Source organism: Topomyia yanbarensis, chromosome 2 (genome assembly GCF_030247195.1).
Source record: "Topomyia yanbarensis strain Yona2022 chromosome 2, ASM3024719v1, whole genome shotgun sequence".
In the NCBI taxonomy this organism is placed as follows: Eukaryota; Metazoa; Arthropoda; class Insecta; order Diptera; family Culicidae; genus Topomyia; species Topomyia yanbarensis.
The window spans coordinates 211,416,167-211,433,404 of NC_080671.1; positions in this window are offsets into that span (position 1 = coordinate 211,416,167).

The window sequence follows — 17,238 nt, forward strand, 5'->3', positions numbered from 1 at the left end:
ACCACTTCACTCGTGTTTTCGCTCAAAAATAAACCGCGAATATCGCGAAAAACACTGAAAAAACACAGTGTGAAATTTTCGAAAGCGCGTTGTATGTACCGTACGGAACGGTGTTTCCAACTCAGATGAATAATAATTTGTTGTTGTTGTTGTTGTTTATTAATGACACTTTACACCAGAAGGGTGCATTCGTGTCGGAAAGTTAGTTTCAATTTCGCTTTCACAAACATTAATTTACAATACAGATTTTTCAAATTTTTTTATACAGATTTGTTTTCTTGAGGAAGTTTAGCAATTTCTCTTCGTTGTCTCTGTTGTTGCATAAAGTCACTCGTAGACTCGTCGATTCAATATCGTTCTTCTTCCTGGCTTCGTCGTACCTCCTACAGTGGAGGATCACATGACGGACGTCAGTAGTTACCCCGCAGCTGTCGCAAACCGGTGGGGCTTCTTTTTTCAGCAGGAATTCGTGCGTCAATCGGGTATGCCCTATTCGCAAGCGCGTTAGCACTCGTTGGTCGGCCGAATTCTCGCGGTCAGTCCACTTTGTTGTGTTGAATTTTACTTCGCGCAGTTTCACCTCGGTGGACGCTGACCACCGCTGGTACCATCGAGTTCGGATAGTTGTTTTGATTTGACTAACGGCATCTGCTCCGGGAACGGATATTTCCAATGGGGGAACGCCCCTGGCTTCTCCTGCAAGTCGGTCTGCCTCTTCGTTACCGCGGATGCCAGTGTGACCTGGGATCCAGCAAAGATTGATTGGACGGTTCCGAAGCATGTTTTCAATCTGTTGGATCCACGGGTGCTGGGATGTGCCGGCTTCGATTGCTGATAAACAGCTAGCCGAATCTGACATGATCAGCAAATCGCTAGACGTGTGGTATGCTGTTAGCGCTGTTTTTATTTCAAATGCCTCGGCTGAGAAGACGCTGCATTGCTGTGGAAGACCTAGTGACTGTTGATAATGTTCTCTGAAAACTCCCGCGCCGACAGCGATATCGTCTTTCGACCCATCTGTGTAAACGACTGATGATCGGCTGAAACGTTCTGTCAGTAGCTCCTGAACGACTGGACGGACAGTATCCGAAGGATCTCCGGCTTTTACGCGTTTCTTGATGTCCCACACGATCTGGGGTTTGGCTTCGTACCACTTTCGAGTAGTTAGCCGCGTGCGGGAGCAGATTTTTGGAAGAGGCGTTCCGACCATCTCCACCAAACGACTGGAAGCTCGATGTACCAAGGGAAGAGCAGCATTATCCCTACTATTCTCTAACATACGGATAGCCAATCGTGCGATGGTTTGGAGGACAAGCAGATCGAACGGCAAAGTACCTGCTTCAGCCATAATGGCTAGAATTGGACTCGTGACGTATGCACCGGATGCAAACCTTACCATCCTGTCGTATGTAGGTGCGAGTGTTTGGGCGACGGCATCTCCTCCTCTGCTTACGAGCCCCATGCCATATAGTAATCGAGATGTGACAATTGCTGACCCGATTTGAAGTAAAGAAGTGCGTTGACCACGGGGTAGCTTGGCGCCGATCATCTTCAAGATACGCAGCCTGGATTCGCACGTCTTCTTCGTCATTTTGCAATCCGCTTTAAAGTTGAGCGATCGGTCGAGAGTAACACCGAGGGTTCTCAGCAGCGTTTGTGTTGGAACGGCTACACCATCTACCTTTATCGCCTGTATGGGTTCACGGCGTACGTTAGGGCTGCAATAGAAGATGCTGGATTTCGTTGCAGATATCGTAAATCCAACACTTCTCGACCATTTATCGACGGCTTTCACTGCGGCCTGAAGTTTTCGATGGAGCGACTGGTCTTTCTTCCCCCATACAAGGAGCAGGATATCGTCGGCGTACAGCAACACTTGTACGGAATTCGGAACGACACGGAAGATGGGTTGGATAGCCACGAGAAATAGTGTAACAGAGAGCACTGAGCCCTGTGGTACACCGTTTTCCAGCGGATGTGCTGGCGACAAATGCCCCTCTACGTTGACCTGGAACGTTCTCTCTGCCAGAAAACTGTTGACAATGTTTATCATCCTTCCACGTATTTGCCATTTCTGCAGTGTTCGTAGGATGCCATATCTCCAGGTGGTGTCGTACGCCTTGGCCAAGTCTAGCGACGCTATCAGACAGTGCTCGTCACGGTCGGGTAATGACCTCTCCAACTCCGCAAAGTATGTGTCAGTACCCCGACCAGATCTGAAGGCATGTTGTCGTTTGTCGAGACGCCCGTTCGACTCTAGTTCGGTGGTTAACCGTCGGTTGACGATTCGTTCGAACACCTTCGCCATACAACTAGTTAACGTGATTGGACGGAATGCAGCTGGACCCGCGTCATCCGAGCTTGGCTTTGGAATTGGTACGATGATTCCGGTTCGCCAACAGGGTGGGAATACGCCACTGCGCCATGTTCTGTTGAAAAGTTCCAACATGGCAGTTTTCACAGACAATGGCAGTCGCTGAAGCATTGGATAGCCGATGCAGTCCGGTCCTGAAGAGCCACTTCTTCCTCTGTCGAGTGCCCACAGCAATTCATTCAGGGTGAAGTCCGAATTGTAAATATCATCACTATCTGGCGAGAAGTTTATGCGGTTTCGTTCGGCCTTTTCTTTCTCCCTCTGGAACAACGACGAATAGCTGGAGGTTGCGGATCTTTCGCTGTAGTGTTGCGCCAGTTCTTCAGCTATTTCTTCTGGCTTATCCGTGTAACCATTGGACCGCTTGATGACAGTTGGGCGGTGTTGGCGTTTCCCTCTCAACGTGTTCACTGTCTGCCACATCTCCGACGTAGTTGAACTTGGAGATATCTTCGAAGTCTTCCCATGATTTTTTCTTGGCGTCATGGGTAGACTTTCTTGCTGCTGCCCGTGATTCCTGGAAGCTTTTCAGTGCATCCGCTTTTCGTGGGTCCTCTGCTGGTATACGCTTCAGTGCTCTAAGTGCTTTTCTCCGATTTTTGACAGCTGCTTTCACCTCCGGACACCACCACGGAACCGCTTTGGGACCGACTCTGCCGGTAGTGCGAGGTATCGCGGTGTTTGCTGGTCTAATCAACCGGTCAAAGAAACAGTCGATTGATATTTCGACGCCCGGTCGAATAGCGTTGGCGGTCAATCGCTCGTAGGTTGTCCAATCTGCTTGGTCGTAAATCCAATTCTTTCTTTTCGTTGGGATAGTCGACAGTCCGGGAATGGAAACGAGAATGGGAAAGTGATCACTGCTGTGGGTGTCCGGAAGTGTTCGCCAAACAAATTTCGCAGCCACCGATTCGGAGCAGATCGAGAGGTCAATAACCGAAGTGATACCGGTAGCTGGGTCAATCCGAGTGTGCGAGCCGTCGTTGAGGATGAGTAATCTTTCCGATAGCGTTTTTTCGGCGATGAAGTGGCCTAGTGCGGTAGATTTCATAGAACCCCAGCAAATATGGTGCGCGTTAAAGTCGCCTAGTACCAGCACTGGACGTGGAAGCTTGTCGAGGAAGTCACCCAGCCGTTCTTGACACTGTTGAGTATTGGGAAGGACGTAGATCGACACCACCGTCATTTGCTGTGGCAGTTGGATCCGAACTGCGATAACTTGTATACTGTCATCGATATCAATTCGTTCGAATGGAACACCATCCCGAATGGCAAGACCTACTCCTTGTTGCCAGTATCGACAACTCCCAGTTTTCAGCAAAAGAGTGTAGTTGTTGCCAATGAAATCTGCTGCGACTACTCGGTTGTCAACTTTTGTTTCCTGAAGCGCTATCAGGCTCGGTCCGTACTCGCAGATCAGCTGTTTTAGCTCGCTGATGTTGGTTCGCAGGCCCCGAATGTTCCATTGAAGGGCGAAGCATCTGCTGTCTCGATTGGCGAAAGTCGCTGACGAAGACGATGTTGATAGCGAAGGTGATTGCATGCGGGTTCTCGCCGGTGTGTTTCGTTGGTACCGGGACGTGGTTGCGCTGATTTCAACCGGGATATCGGTGCTCTGATGCTTCTTCTGTTGTTGCGGTGTATCTTCGCCGGCGGAAAGCCAGGAGGAGAATTGCGAGGACTGTATATCTGGGAAGTAGGGTCAGTCCTCTTCCCCCCGGTCGATTCCTTCATGATGAAGTGGGGAAGCTACTTTCTTCTCTTCTTCCCCAAACCGGTTACTCGTTCGATGCGTGCTGGTCATATCTGTAACGGGATAAACTGCAACAGAATCCGTTCGTGAGCGAGGTGGAATAGGACTGACCTGTGGGACGTCTAGCCCCACAGTGCCAGCCGCTGTCGAAACTACTACACGATTACTTTCAGAATTTCCGACAGCGACCGGCACTGGGGAAAGACTTTGTGTAGTTTTCGTTGTCTGCTTCGACGCTACTGTGACAGCTGTTCCATCTCGAAACGGATATCTCGATGGACCTTCTCCGGGCGACAGCGAGTGGTGATGTGGAAGGAGCGTATCGTCGATGTTGTCAGTCAAACCTGGAAGAACATCAGAAGAAGCAGTACCTGCAAGGGGATTGACAATTTCGGAACTGACCTGAGGAAGGTCCAGCCCCACAGTGCCAACCGCTGTCGTACAAACTACACTATTATACTCACGAACACCGACTGCGGTCGGCACTGGGGATAGACTTTGTGTAGTTCTGCTGATCTCCTTCTGTTCGTCGATCGTGGGTTTTTGGTCTGCTGGTTTACAAGTTGTAGTGGTGAAATCGGTGTTCCTATCGGCCACAGAGGTGAATTCACTATCAACGGGTTGGGGTATGACGGCCCGGATAGTTCCTTCATCCTGCTGTGCTTGCGTTGGAAGGAGTACTACACTTTCCTCTCTTCCAAACCGATCTATCTCGTGGCCAGTATTCGTGCGTGGGTTGTCGTTGGTATCCAAACGTTGATGAAAATGAGAATTATCGAAGAGGCTGGCTAGGAGGCGTCTCGGTAATCTCAATTTCATCGTCTGAATATTCCACCGTTTCGTTGGTGGTAGTGGCAGCGGTTCTCTTTGGTGGTGGGCTCAAGTTATCCGGTGAGGTTGTCGTTGGTTTGCTGAACGGGGTGTGTTGTTTCTGTGATCTTCCTCGTTTTGAATCCGCATTTATCGCTGGTGAACTGTTCCTGGATCTTGTTATTGGCCCAGCCGTCTGATTCGTTGGTTTTTGTTCTTTACTGTGCTGTGGTTTTTCTTGGCTGGCCGACTGTTGTTTGATGTACGCCATCATTTGCTCAATTTTCTCGTCCTTGCGTTTGTTCTCTGCCAGAAGTTTAACGATCTGCTCATCCTTCTTCTTCATTGTCTGCTCCAGTTCTTTCAATTTATTCAGGATCTCGTTTGATTGCGCTGCAGCCTGGGCGTAACTTCCAAGATTTTGCTGTTCAGCTCGTTTGCGCGCTTCCGTGAATGTCAAATTGTCGCGGATTTTTATTTTGATGACCTCTACTTCTTTTTTGTAATTTGGACATTGGCGGCTTGTTGGTTGGTTTACAATTTAGGCAAAACTGGGGTGCTCGACATTTTTCTTCGCTTTGATGTTCTCCAGAGCAGTTAGGACAACGTTGTGGGCCAGGACAGCGAACACGCGTATGGCCGTATTTAAAGCAACCATAGCAGAGCATCGGGTTTGGGAAGTACGGGCGAGTTGGGACGCGAAGCAAACCGATCTTCATGTATTCTGGGTATGTGGTCTTGCAGAAAGTCAAGATGAGTGCTGGCGTATTCACTGTTTTCGGCTTCTTTACGTGTAATTCGCTGCACACGAATCACTCCCTGGCTTATAATTTCTTGTAAGACTTCCTTTTCTTCCAAGTGAATCAGATCGTAGCAGGAAATAACACATCTGCTTACGTTCAGATTCGGATGGGATTCAACCACAACATCAGTACCGTCAATTAGCTTGCTCATTTTCATTAGTTTGACCACTTGGACTGGATTCCGAACTCGAAGGGTATACCGTGTCCCTTGAGCTTCAGTATTCGCACCTTCAATTGGGCCTCCAGCGACACCCTCCACCGATTTACCAATGACGAACGGGTTTCTTGGCACAGGTACACCGTCTTTACCTGTCAGCTGCAGGAACGTCAATTCGCCGAATTTGTTCGTCGGATCCATGTATACCGGCAATCTTCTTTGACTTGACCCTCCCGGATCACCGCAACTATCGGCCGCCATCTTGGCTTACGCCACCAGACGTTGGAAACTGCTATGTGGCACGGTCACCCGATACCAACCCCAAATGGACAAAAAGGTGAAGAAAAGGAAAGATCTTACCTTATTTGCCCCTTCAACGTCGACTTTTTCGAAGTGTTCCCACACTTTCGGGACACACTGTAGGTGAGCAGTGTCGCTACTGCTTGTTTTCCACTTCTACACAGCCAAGAGAAGCGAACTGAATGAATTTCGCCAAGAAAAAAACGCATTTTATTGTTCCAACTTTTTTGGCACGCACTGTAACGTCCAATTTTTTTGATCCGCACTGTACTATACTCAACTACCACCAATGCGCAAGTCAAAAAAAAACTTTTCAGGTTTTTTACGACTTCAAAAATATCTCCCGTTCAGAGCACCGTCACTCTCACGACTGGCATCCACAGCACGTGAATGAACTGGCCGGGCAGCCTCGCGGGTAGGCACAGCGATGGCTGTTTGTTTACCTATAGCACCGCGTGGGCAAAACTAAAAATTCACTTTTTTCAGCCGTTTCTTCACCGATTTACGTCAATCTTTCACTGTTCACCACTAGAGAACCACTTCACTCGTCTATTCGTCGTAAATTGGACCGCGGTTATCGCGAAAAACACGGAAAAACACGGTATGAAATTTACGAATGCGCGTTGTATGTACCGTACGGAACGGTGTTTCCAACTCAGATGAATAATAATAATAATTGTTGTTGTTGTTGTATTTTATTAACGACACTTTACACCAAACGGTGCATTCGTGTCGGAAGAAGATTAGTTTCCAAAATCCTATCAACATAATAAAACAATTTACAGTTCATTATTTTTCACATTCGTTTATACAAATTAGTTTCCTTGAGGAAGCTTAGCAGTTTGTCTTCGGTGTTCGTATTGTTGCCTAAAGCTACTCTTAGGCTCGTCGAATCGATGTTGTGCATCCTTCTAGCATCGTCGTATTTTCGGCACTGAAGGATTATATGACGAACATCTACGGTTACCCCGCAGCAGTCGCAAACTGGTGGGGTTTCTCTCTTCAGAAGGAAGTCGTGCGTCAATCGGGTATGCCCTATTCGCAACCGGGTGAGCACTCGTTGATCAGCCGAACTCTCGCGGTCAGTCCACTTTACCGTATCGAATTTTATTTCGCGAAGCTTCACTTCAGTGGATGCAGACCATTGACGGTACCAGTGATTTCGGATAGCTGATTTTACCTGATTGTTGGCGTCTGCTCCCGGAATGGCTATTTGCAAAGGGGCACTACCCCTGGCTTCTCCTGCGAGGCGGTCTGCCTCTTCATTCCCGCGAATTCCAGCGTGTCCTGGAATCCAGCAGAGATTGATTGGACGATGTCGTATCATGGTTTCAATCTCCTGGATCCACGGATGCTGGGACGTGCCAGCTTCAATTGCCGATAAACAACTGGCTGAGTCTGTCATTATTAGCAGATCTTTGGAAGTGTAGTACGAAGTTACCGCTGTTTTAATTTCAAACGCCTCGGCCGAGAACACGCTGCACTGTGGCGGAAGACCAGTCGACTGCTGGAGATGTTCTCCAAACATTCCCGCGCCTACTGCGTCGTCGTCTTTCGATCCGTCGTTATACACAACCGATGAGAGTTGCTGAAGTGAGCATTCAGGAGTTCCTGAACGACAGGACGGACCACTTCAGAGGGATCTCCGGCATTCACACATCTTTTGATACCCCATACGACGTGGGGCTTGGGCTCGTTCCACTTTCGGGTCGCTAGTCGCGTTCGAGTACAAATATTTGGTAGGGGCATTCCGATCACCTCTGACAGTTCTTCGGAAGCTCGACGTACTAGTGGGAGATCCGCTTTATCTCTGCTTTTTCCAGCATACGGATGGACAATCGGGTTATGCTTTGGAGAACGAGGAGATCAAATGGTAAGGTGCCTGCTTTGGCCATGATGGCTAAAATCGGACTTGTAACGAATGCACCTGATGCAAATCTTACCATCCTGTTGTAGGTGGGCGCGAGAGTTTTTGTGACAGCATCTCCGCCCCGACTAACGAGTCCCATCCCATACAATAGTCGCGAAGTGACAATGGCGGAGCCGATTTGTAGCAAGGAAGTTCGTTGACCACGTGGTAGCTTTGCTCCGATCATTTTCAGGATACGTAGCCTGGATTCACATGCCTTCTTCGTTAGCTTGCAATGCGCTTTGAAGTTCAGCGATCTGTCGAGAGTGATACCGAGGGTTTTCAGTTGATTTTTTGACGGTATAGCTACTGTATCTATCCTGATGGATTGCGTGGGCTCACGGCGGGCATTCGGGCTACAGTAAAAGATGCTGGATTTTGTTGCTGATATCGTGAATCCAACACTTTTCGCCCATCTATGAACGGATTTTACTGCTGACTGTAGCTTTCGATAGAGTGGTTGTTCTTTTTTGCCCCGCACTACAAGAAGGATGTCATCGGCGTACAATAGCACTGTCACGGTATTCGGAACCACCCGGAAGATAGGTTGGATTGCTACGAGGAATAGAGTAACTGAGAGCACAGAACCCTGTGGTACACCATTTTCCAGCGGTAGCTTGCGCGATAAATGCCCATCGATGTTAACCTGGAACGTTCGCTCTGAAAGAAAGCTAGTGAGCATGTTTATCATGTTTCCGCGTATCTGCCACTTTCGTAATGTTCGCAGGATGCCGTATCTCCAAGTGGTGTCGTACGCCTTAGCCAAGTCAAGCGATGCTATCAGACAGTGCTCGTCACGATCGGGTAATGACCTCTCCAACTCCGCAAAATATGTATCAGTACCCCGGCCGGATCTGAAGGCATGTTGTCGAGTGTCTAGCCGCCCGTTCGATTCAAGCTCGGTAGTTAACCGTCGATTCACCATCCGCTCGAATACCTTCGCCATACCGCTCGTTAACGTGATTGGTCGGAAAGCAGATGGACCCGTGTCGCTCGAATTCGGCTTTGGGATTGGCACAATAATTCCAGTTCGCCAACAGGATGGAAATACACCACTGCGCCAAACCCTGTTGAAGAGCTCCAATAAAGCAGTTTTCACCGACAATGGTAGTCGTTGTAGCATGGGATAACCGACTGAATCCGGACCTGTAGAATTACTTCGTCCTCTGTCGAGCGCCCATACAAGCTCATTCAAAGTGAAGTCGGAGTCATAGATGCCGTCGGTATCTGGTGAAAAGTTGAAACGGTTTCGTTCGGCCTTTTCCTTCTCAATTTGAAACGAAGGAGGGTAGCTGGATGTTGCCGATATTGCGCTAATGCTCTGCTAGTTCTTCAGCCACTTCTTCTGCACTATCCGTGTAGCCATCTGAACGTTTAATGACGGCTGGGCGATGCTGACGTTTTCCTCTTAACGCGTTCACTGTCTGCCACATTTCCGATGCAGTGGAGTTTGGGGATATTTTCGCGACGAATTTCTCCCACGATCGTTGTTTGGCATCACGGATTGATTTTCTTGTTGCTGCTCTTGTTTTCGTGGGTCCTCCATTTCGATACGCTTCAGTGCTCTGAGTGCTTTTCTTCGACTTTTTATGGCTGCTTTTACGTCCGGAAACCACCACCAGGAACTGCCTTAGGTCCGACCTTTCCGCTGCTTCTGGGTATTGCAGTGTTTGCTGCAGTCATCAAATGATCGACAAAACGGTCGATTGACATTTCGACGCCCGGTTGTATAGCGTTGGCGGTCAATCGTTCGTAAGCCGTCCAGTCCGCTTGGTCATAAATCCATTGTCGCCTTTTTGTTGGAACATGTGAGAGCCCGGGGACGGAAACGGTTATGGGCAGGTGGTCACTGTTATAGGTGTCTGGAAGTGTTCGCCAGGTGAATTTCGAGGCCACAGTAACGGAGCAAATTAACAGGTCGATAGCTGAAGTAGCACCGGTGGCTGGGTCGACTCGTGTATGCGACCCATTGTTAAGTATAACTAGGTGTTCTTCCAACGTTTTTTCTGCGATGAAATGACCTAGTGCGGTCGATTTGTTGGATCCCCAGCATATGTGATGAGCATTGAAGTCACCTAGCACTAACATAGGACGTGGAAGCTGTTCGAGAAGGTTACATAGTTTTTCTTGACACTGTTGAGTACTGGGAGGAATGTATATTGATACCACCGTCATTTGCTGTGGTAGTTGAACCCGAACTGCGATCGCTTGGATATTTTTATCGACGTCAATCCGCTCAAAAGGCACTCCATCCCGAATGGCCAGGCCCACTCCGTGTTGTCAGTGTCGACAGCTACCAGTCTGAAGCAACAGAGTATAGTTCTTGCCGATGAAGTCGGCTGGAATCACTCGATTGTCCATCTTCTCCGGGGACGGATATATCCAATGGGGGAACGCCCCTGGCTTCTCCTGCAAGTCGATCTGCCTCTTCGTTACCGCGGATGCCAGTGTGACCTGGGATCCAGCAAAGATTGATTGGACGGTTCCGAAGCATGTTTTCAATCTGTTGGATCCACGGGTGCTGGGATGTGCCGGCTTCGATTGCTGATAAACAGCTAGCCGAATCTGACATGATCAGCAAATCGCTAGACGTGTGGTATGCTGTTAGCGCTGTTTTTATTGCAAATGCCTCGGCTGAGAAGACGCTGCATTGCTGTGGAAGACCTAGCGACTGTTGATAATGTTCTCCGAAAACTCCCGCGCCGACAGCGATATCGTCTTTCGACCCATCTGCGTAAACGACTGATGATCGGCTGAAACGTTCTGTCAGTAGCTCCTGAACGACTTAACGGACAGTATCCGAAGGATCTCCGGCTTTTACGCGTTTCTTGATGTCCCACACGATCTGGGGTTTGGCTTCGTACCACTTTCGAGTAGTTAGCCGCGTGCGGGAGCAGATTTTTGGAAGAGGCGTTCCGACCATCTCCACCAAACGACTGGAAGCTCGATGTACCAAGGGAAGAGCAGCATTATCCCTACTATTCTCTAATATACGGATAGCCAATCGTGCGATGGTTTGGAGGACAAGCAGATCGAACGGCAAAGTACCTGCTTCAGCCATAATGGCTAGAATTGGACTCGTGACGTATGCACCGGATGCAAACCTTACCATCCTGTTGTATGTAGGTGCGAGTGTTTGGGCGACGGCATCTCCTCCTCTGCTTACGAGCCTCATGCCATATAGTAATCGAGATGTGACAATTGCTGACCCGATTTGCAGTAAAGAAGTGCGTTGACCACGGGGTAGCTTGGCGCCGATCATCTTCAAGATACGCAGCCTGGATTCGCACGTCTTCTTCGTCATTTTGCAATGCGCTTTAAAGTTGAGCGATCGGTCGAGAGTAACACCGAGGGTTCTCAGCAGCGTTTGTGTTGGAACGGCTACACCATCTACCTTTATCGCCTTCACGGCGGGTTCACGGCGTACGTTAGGGCTGCAATAGAAGATGCTGGATTTCGTTGCAGGTATCGTAAATCCAACACTTCTCGACCATTTATCGACGGCTTTCACTGCGGCCTGAAGTTTTCGATGGAGCGACTAGTCTTTCTTCCCCCATACAAGGAGCAGGATATCGTCGGCGTACAGCAACACTTGTACGGAATTCGGAACGACACGGAAGATGGGTTGGATAGCCACGAGAAATAGTGTAACAGAGAGCACTGAGCCCTGTGGTACACCGTTTTCCAGCGGATGTACTGGCGACAAATGCCCCTCTACGTTGACCTGGAACGTTCTCTCTGCCAGAAAACTGTTGACAATATTTATCATCCTTCCACGTATTTGCCATTTCTGCAGTGTTCGTAGGATGCCATATCTCCAGGTGGTGTCGTACGCCTTGGCCAAGTCTAGCGACGCTATCAGACAGTGCTCGTCACGGTCGGGTAATGACCTCTCCAACTCCGCAAAGTATGTGTCAGTACCCCGACCAGATCTGAAGGCATGTTGTCGTTTGTCGAGACGCCCGTTCGACTCTAGTTCGGTGGTTAACCGTCGGTTGACAATTCGTTCGAACACCTTCGCCATACAACTAGTTAACGTGATTGGACGGAATGCAGCTGGACCCGCGTCATCCGAGCTTGGCTTTGGAATTGGTACGATAATTCCAGTTCGCCAACAGGGTGGGAATACGCCACTGCGCCATGTTCTGTTGAAAAGTTCCAACATGGCAGTTTTCACAGACAATGGCAGTCGCTGAAGCATTGGATAGCCGATGCAGTCCGGTCCTGAAGAGCCACTTCTTCCTCTGTCGAGTGCCCACAGCAATTCATTCAGGGTGAAGTCCGAATTGTAAATATCATCACTATCTGGCGAGAAGTTTATGCGGTTTCGTTCGGCCTTTTCTTTCTCCCTCTGGAACAACGACGAATAGCTGGAGGTTGCGGATCTTTCGCTGTAGTGTTGCGCCAGTTCTTCAGCTATTTCTTCTGGCTTATCCGTGTAACCATTGGACCGCTTGATGACAGTTGGGCGGTGTTGGCGTTTCCCTCTCAACGTGTTCACTGTCTGCCACATCTCCAACGTAGTTGAACTTGGAGATATCTTCGCGACGAAGTCTTCCCATGATTTTTTCTTGGCGTCATGGATAGACTTTCTTGCTGCTGCCCGTGATTCCTGGAAGCTTTTCAGTGCATCCGCTTTTCGTGGGTCCTCTGCTGGTATACGCTTCAGTGCTCTAAGTGCTTTTCTCCGATTTTTGACAGCTGCTTTCACCTCCGGACACCACCACGGAACCGCTTTGGGACCGACTCTGCCGGTAGTGCGAGGTATCGCGGTGTTTGCTGCTCTAATCAACCGGTCAACGAAACAGTCGATTGATATTTCGACGCCCGGTCGAATAGCGTTGGCGGTCAATCGCTCGTAGGTTGTCCAATCTGCTTGGTCGTAAATCCATTTCTGTCTTTTCGTTGGGATAGTCGACAGTCCGGGAATGGAAACGAGAATGGGAAAGTGATCACTGCTGTGGGTGTCCGGAAGTGTTCGCCAAACAAATTTCGCAGCCACCGATTCGGAGCAGATCGAGAGGTCAATAACCGAAGTGATACCGGTAGCTGGGTCAATCCGAGTGTGCGAGCCGTCGTTGAGGATGAGTAATCTTTCCGATAGCGTTTTTTCGGCGATGAAGTGGCCTAGTGCGGTAGATTTCATAGAACCCCAGCAAATATGGTGCGCGTTAAAGTCGCCTAGTACCAGCACTGGACGTGGAAGCTTGTCGAGGAAGTCACCCAGCCGTTCTTGACACTGTTGAGTATTGGGAGGGACGTAGATCGACACCACCGTCATTTGCTGTGGCAGTTGGATCCGAACTGCGATAACTTGTATACTGTCATCGATATCAATTCGTTCGAATGGAACACCATCCCGAATGGCAAGACCTACTCCTTGTTGCCAGTATCGACAACTCCCAGTTTTCAGCAAAAGAGTGTAGTTGTTGCCGATGAAATCTGCTGCGACTACTCGGTTGTCAACTTTTGTTTCCTGAAGCGCTATCAGGCTCGGTCCGTACTCGCAGATCAGCTGTTTAAGCTCGCTGATGTTGGTTCGCAGGCCCCGAATGTTCCATTGAAGGGCGAAGCATCTGCTGTCTCGATTGGCGAAAGTCGCTGACGAAGACGATGTTGATAGCGAAGGTGATTGCATGCGGGTTCTCGCCGGTGTGTTTCGTTGGTACCGGGACGTGGTTGCGCTGATTTCAACCGGGATATCGGTGCTCTGATGCTTCTGCTGTTGTTGCGGTGTATCTTCGCCGGCGGAAAGCCAGGAGGAGAATTGTGAGGACTGTATATCTGGGAAGTAGGGTCAGTCCTCTTCCCCCCGGTCGATTCCTTCATGATGAAGTGGGGAAGCTACTTTCTTCTCTTCTTCCCCAAACCGGTTACTCGTTCGATGCGTGCTGGTCATATCTGTAACGGGATAAACTGCAACAGAATCCGTTCGTGAGCGAGGTGGAATAGGACTGACCTGTGGGACGTCTAGCCCCACAGTGCCAGCCGCTGTCGAAACTACTACACGATTACTTCCAGAATTTCCGACAGCGACCGGCACTGGGGAAAGACTTTGTGTAGTTTTCGTTGTCTGCTTCGACGCTACTGTGACAGCTGTTCCATCTCGAAACGGATATCTCGATGGACCTTCTCCGGGCGACAGCGAGTGGTGATGTGGAAGCAGCGTGTCGTCGATGTTGTCAGTCAAACCTGGAAGAACATCAGAACAAGCAGTACCTGCAAGGGGATTGACAATTTCGGAACTGACCTGAGGAAGGTCCAGCCCCACAGTGCCAACCGCTGTCGTACAAACTACACTATTATACTCACGAACACCGACTGCGGTCGGCACTGGGGATAGACTTTGTGTAGTTCTGCTGATCTCCTTCTGTTCGTCGATCGTGGGTTTTGACGTAGGACTTACGTCTTTCTTTACTATACTGGGTGTCATTTCAAAATTTTCAAAACGGATGCGTTACGTACACTTTGAACTCTAATAACTTTTCTCCTACTAAAGGAATTACTAATTTTGTTTCATAAATCGAAAGGAAAACGTTCAACGCTTGCTATTGATACCTTGTTTGCTATGTAAAACTTGTTTAAAAAGTTCAAAAACTACTTTTAATGCGAATCAACATTAATGCTAAAACCTATAAATATGGGTGTCACAGTTTTTCTTAAAGCCAGACGTGTGTAAGCCACAGAGCAGAACACACGTACGTGTGCTGCTCAACGAGAAGCTGCATTTTGACCACCAACCAAATCATAGCTACTGCCTTATCGCTGCCAACCAAGAACAGTCGTCGCCCTGCGTGAAATTCATTGCTCTCAGAAGTGGACAGAGTTACTAATTCGCAAGCTGCTCTTCCAGTGCCTGATCCGTGAGATTGCACAGAATTTCAAAACCTACTCTTCCGGAGCTCAGCCGTAATGGCCCTTTAAGAAGCCAGCGAGGCCTGCCTGGTTAGTTTGTTGGAAAATACCAATCTGTGCGCTATCCATGCCAAGCGAATAATCATCATGCCGAGCGGGAAACGGCGAAATAATATTCACAACAAACGGTCCTTATTAGGACCACAAAATCGTTCTCAGAAGAATTACAATTGAAATTTCCATTTCGTGCTTTGGAAAATAACTTCCCTCTTATCGGGTTAGTTATTTTCTATAATAATATCCGAAAAATGTGCAATAAAACCAATAAACTGACCAATTGGACGGAAGCAATAAAATACCTACAACAATTTGAGTCAGAAAAGTGATATTAACGGAAAAATGCTTCGATCGTTTCTAAGTGTTTGGCAGCTGAAGTTGCCGATTTGTTTTCCAACGTCAATTATTTGCGCTGTGCTGTACGGAACAGATTTTTGCGCGATTTGTTGGGGAATAATTAAAACAATTGTGTAGTAGATTCCGTAGATTTTACCGTAAATTTTGATAGAAATGATTTTGTAAAAGCATTAATTAGCCGTGCTTTGAATGGTGGTTTTTGCAAATCTTTCTAGAACATTAGTGAATGTGGAAACCCTGCTACTAAGCGAATGCCACGCCAAAAAGAATGATGAAAATATTTTCATTTGTCGCACAAAGGGATGGACTACCATCTGCACTAAGAAGTTTATAAAAGAGATCGCATTCCGATATACAATGCTCATTCGATGTGAGCTGCGAAAGGGGAATGTTCGTGTATGTACGCATCTGGTGTATGTAATCGTCTGGTATCACCAAAAATAGTTATCTGCAAACCGTTCTTATTTGGATGAAAATATAATGGAGAAAGAATTTATTTAGAAAGCTCCTTTTAATAACTTGGATTGAGTTTGCGCCTGTCAAGTCTGCTGTACTTTATCAATGACACATATAAACCAATGTTTATCGAATTAATCTACAATGCAAATCTTTCTAGAACATTAGTGAATGTGGCAACCCTGCTACTAAGCGAATGCCACGCCAAAACGAATGATGAAAATATTTTCATTTGTCGCACAAAGGGATGGACTACCATCTGCACTAAGAAGTTTATAAAAGAGATCGCATTCCGATATACAATGCTCATTCGATGTGAGCTGCGAAAGGGGAATGTTCGTGTATGTACGCAGCAGAAGCGAATTCGGGCAAGGTTCGAATCGTTAGCAAGGATTCTCGTCTGGTATCACCAAACATAGTTATCTACAAACCGTTCTTTTTAGGATGAAAACATAATGGAGAAAGAATTGAATTAGAAAGTTCCATTTAATAACTTGAATTGAGTTTGCGCCTGTCAATTCTTGTATACATTTACCAGTGATTCATATAAGCAAATGTTTATCAAATTAATCTACAAACCCGAAGGTTTTTGCAAGTCCTAGAAAATCAGTGAATGTGGCAATCTCATTCGACATGAAATTTCCAGTAAACATTCATTCAAAAAGTGCATTGGCTCAAATTATCCATGAATGTCATATGATATGCCCAAGTTTAGTCCTACGTCAACACCGCGGTTACGTCCCGGACATTACCCACTCCTAGTTTTTGGTCTGCTGGTTTACAAGTTGTAGTGGTGAAATCGGTGTTCCTATCGGCCACAGAGGTGAATTCACTATCAACGGGTTGGGGTATGACGGCCCGGATAGTTCCTTCATCCTGCTGTGCTTGCGTTGGAAGGAGTACTACACTTTCCTCTCTTCCAAACCGATCTATCTCGTGGCCAGTATTCGTGCGTGGGTTGTCGTTGGTATCCAAACGTTGATGAAAATGAGAATTATCGAAGAGGCTGGCTAGGAGGCGTCTCGGTAATCTCAATTTCATCGTCTGAATATTCCACCGTTTCGTTGGTGGTAGTGGCAGCGGTTCTCTTTGGTGGTGGGCTCAAGTTATCCGTTGAGGTTGTCGTTGGTTTGCTGAACGGGGTGTGTTGTTTCTGTGATCTTCCTCGTTTTGAATCCGCATTTATCGCTGGTGAACTGTTCCTGGATCGTGTTATTGGCCCAGCCGTCTGATTCGTTGGTTTTTGTTCTTTACTGTGCTGTGGTTTTTCTTGGCTGGCCGACTGTTGTTTGATGTACGCCATCATTTGCTCAATTTTCTCGTCCTTGCGTTTGTTCTCTGCCAGAAGTTTAACGATCTGCTCATCCTTCTTCTTCATTGTCTGCTCCAGTTCTTTCAATTTATTCA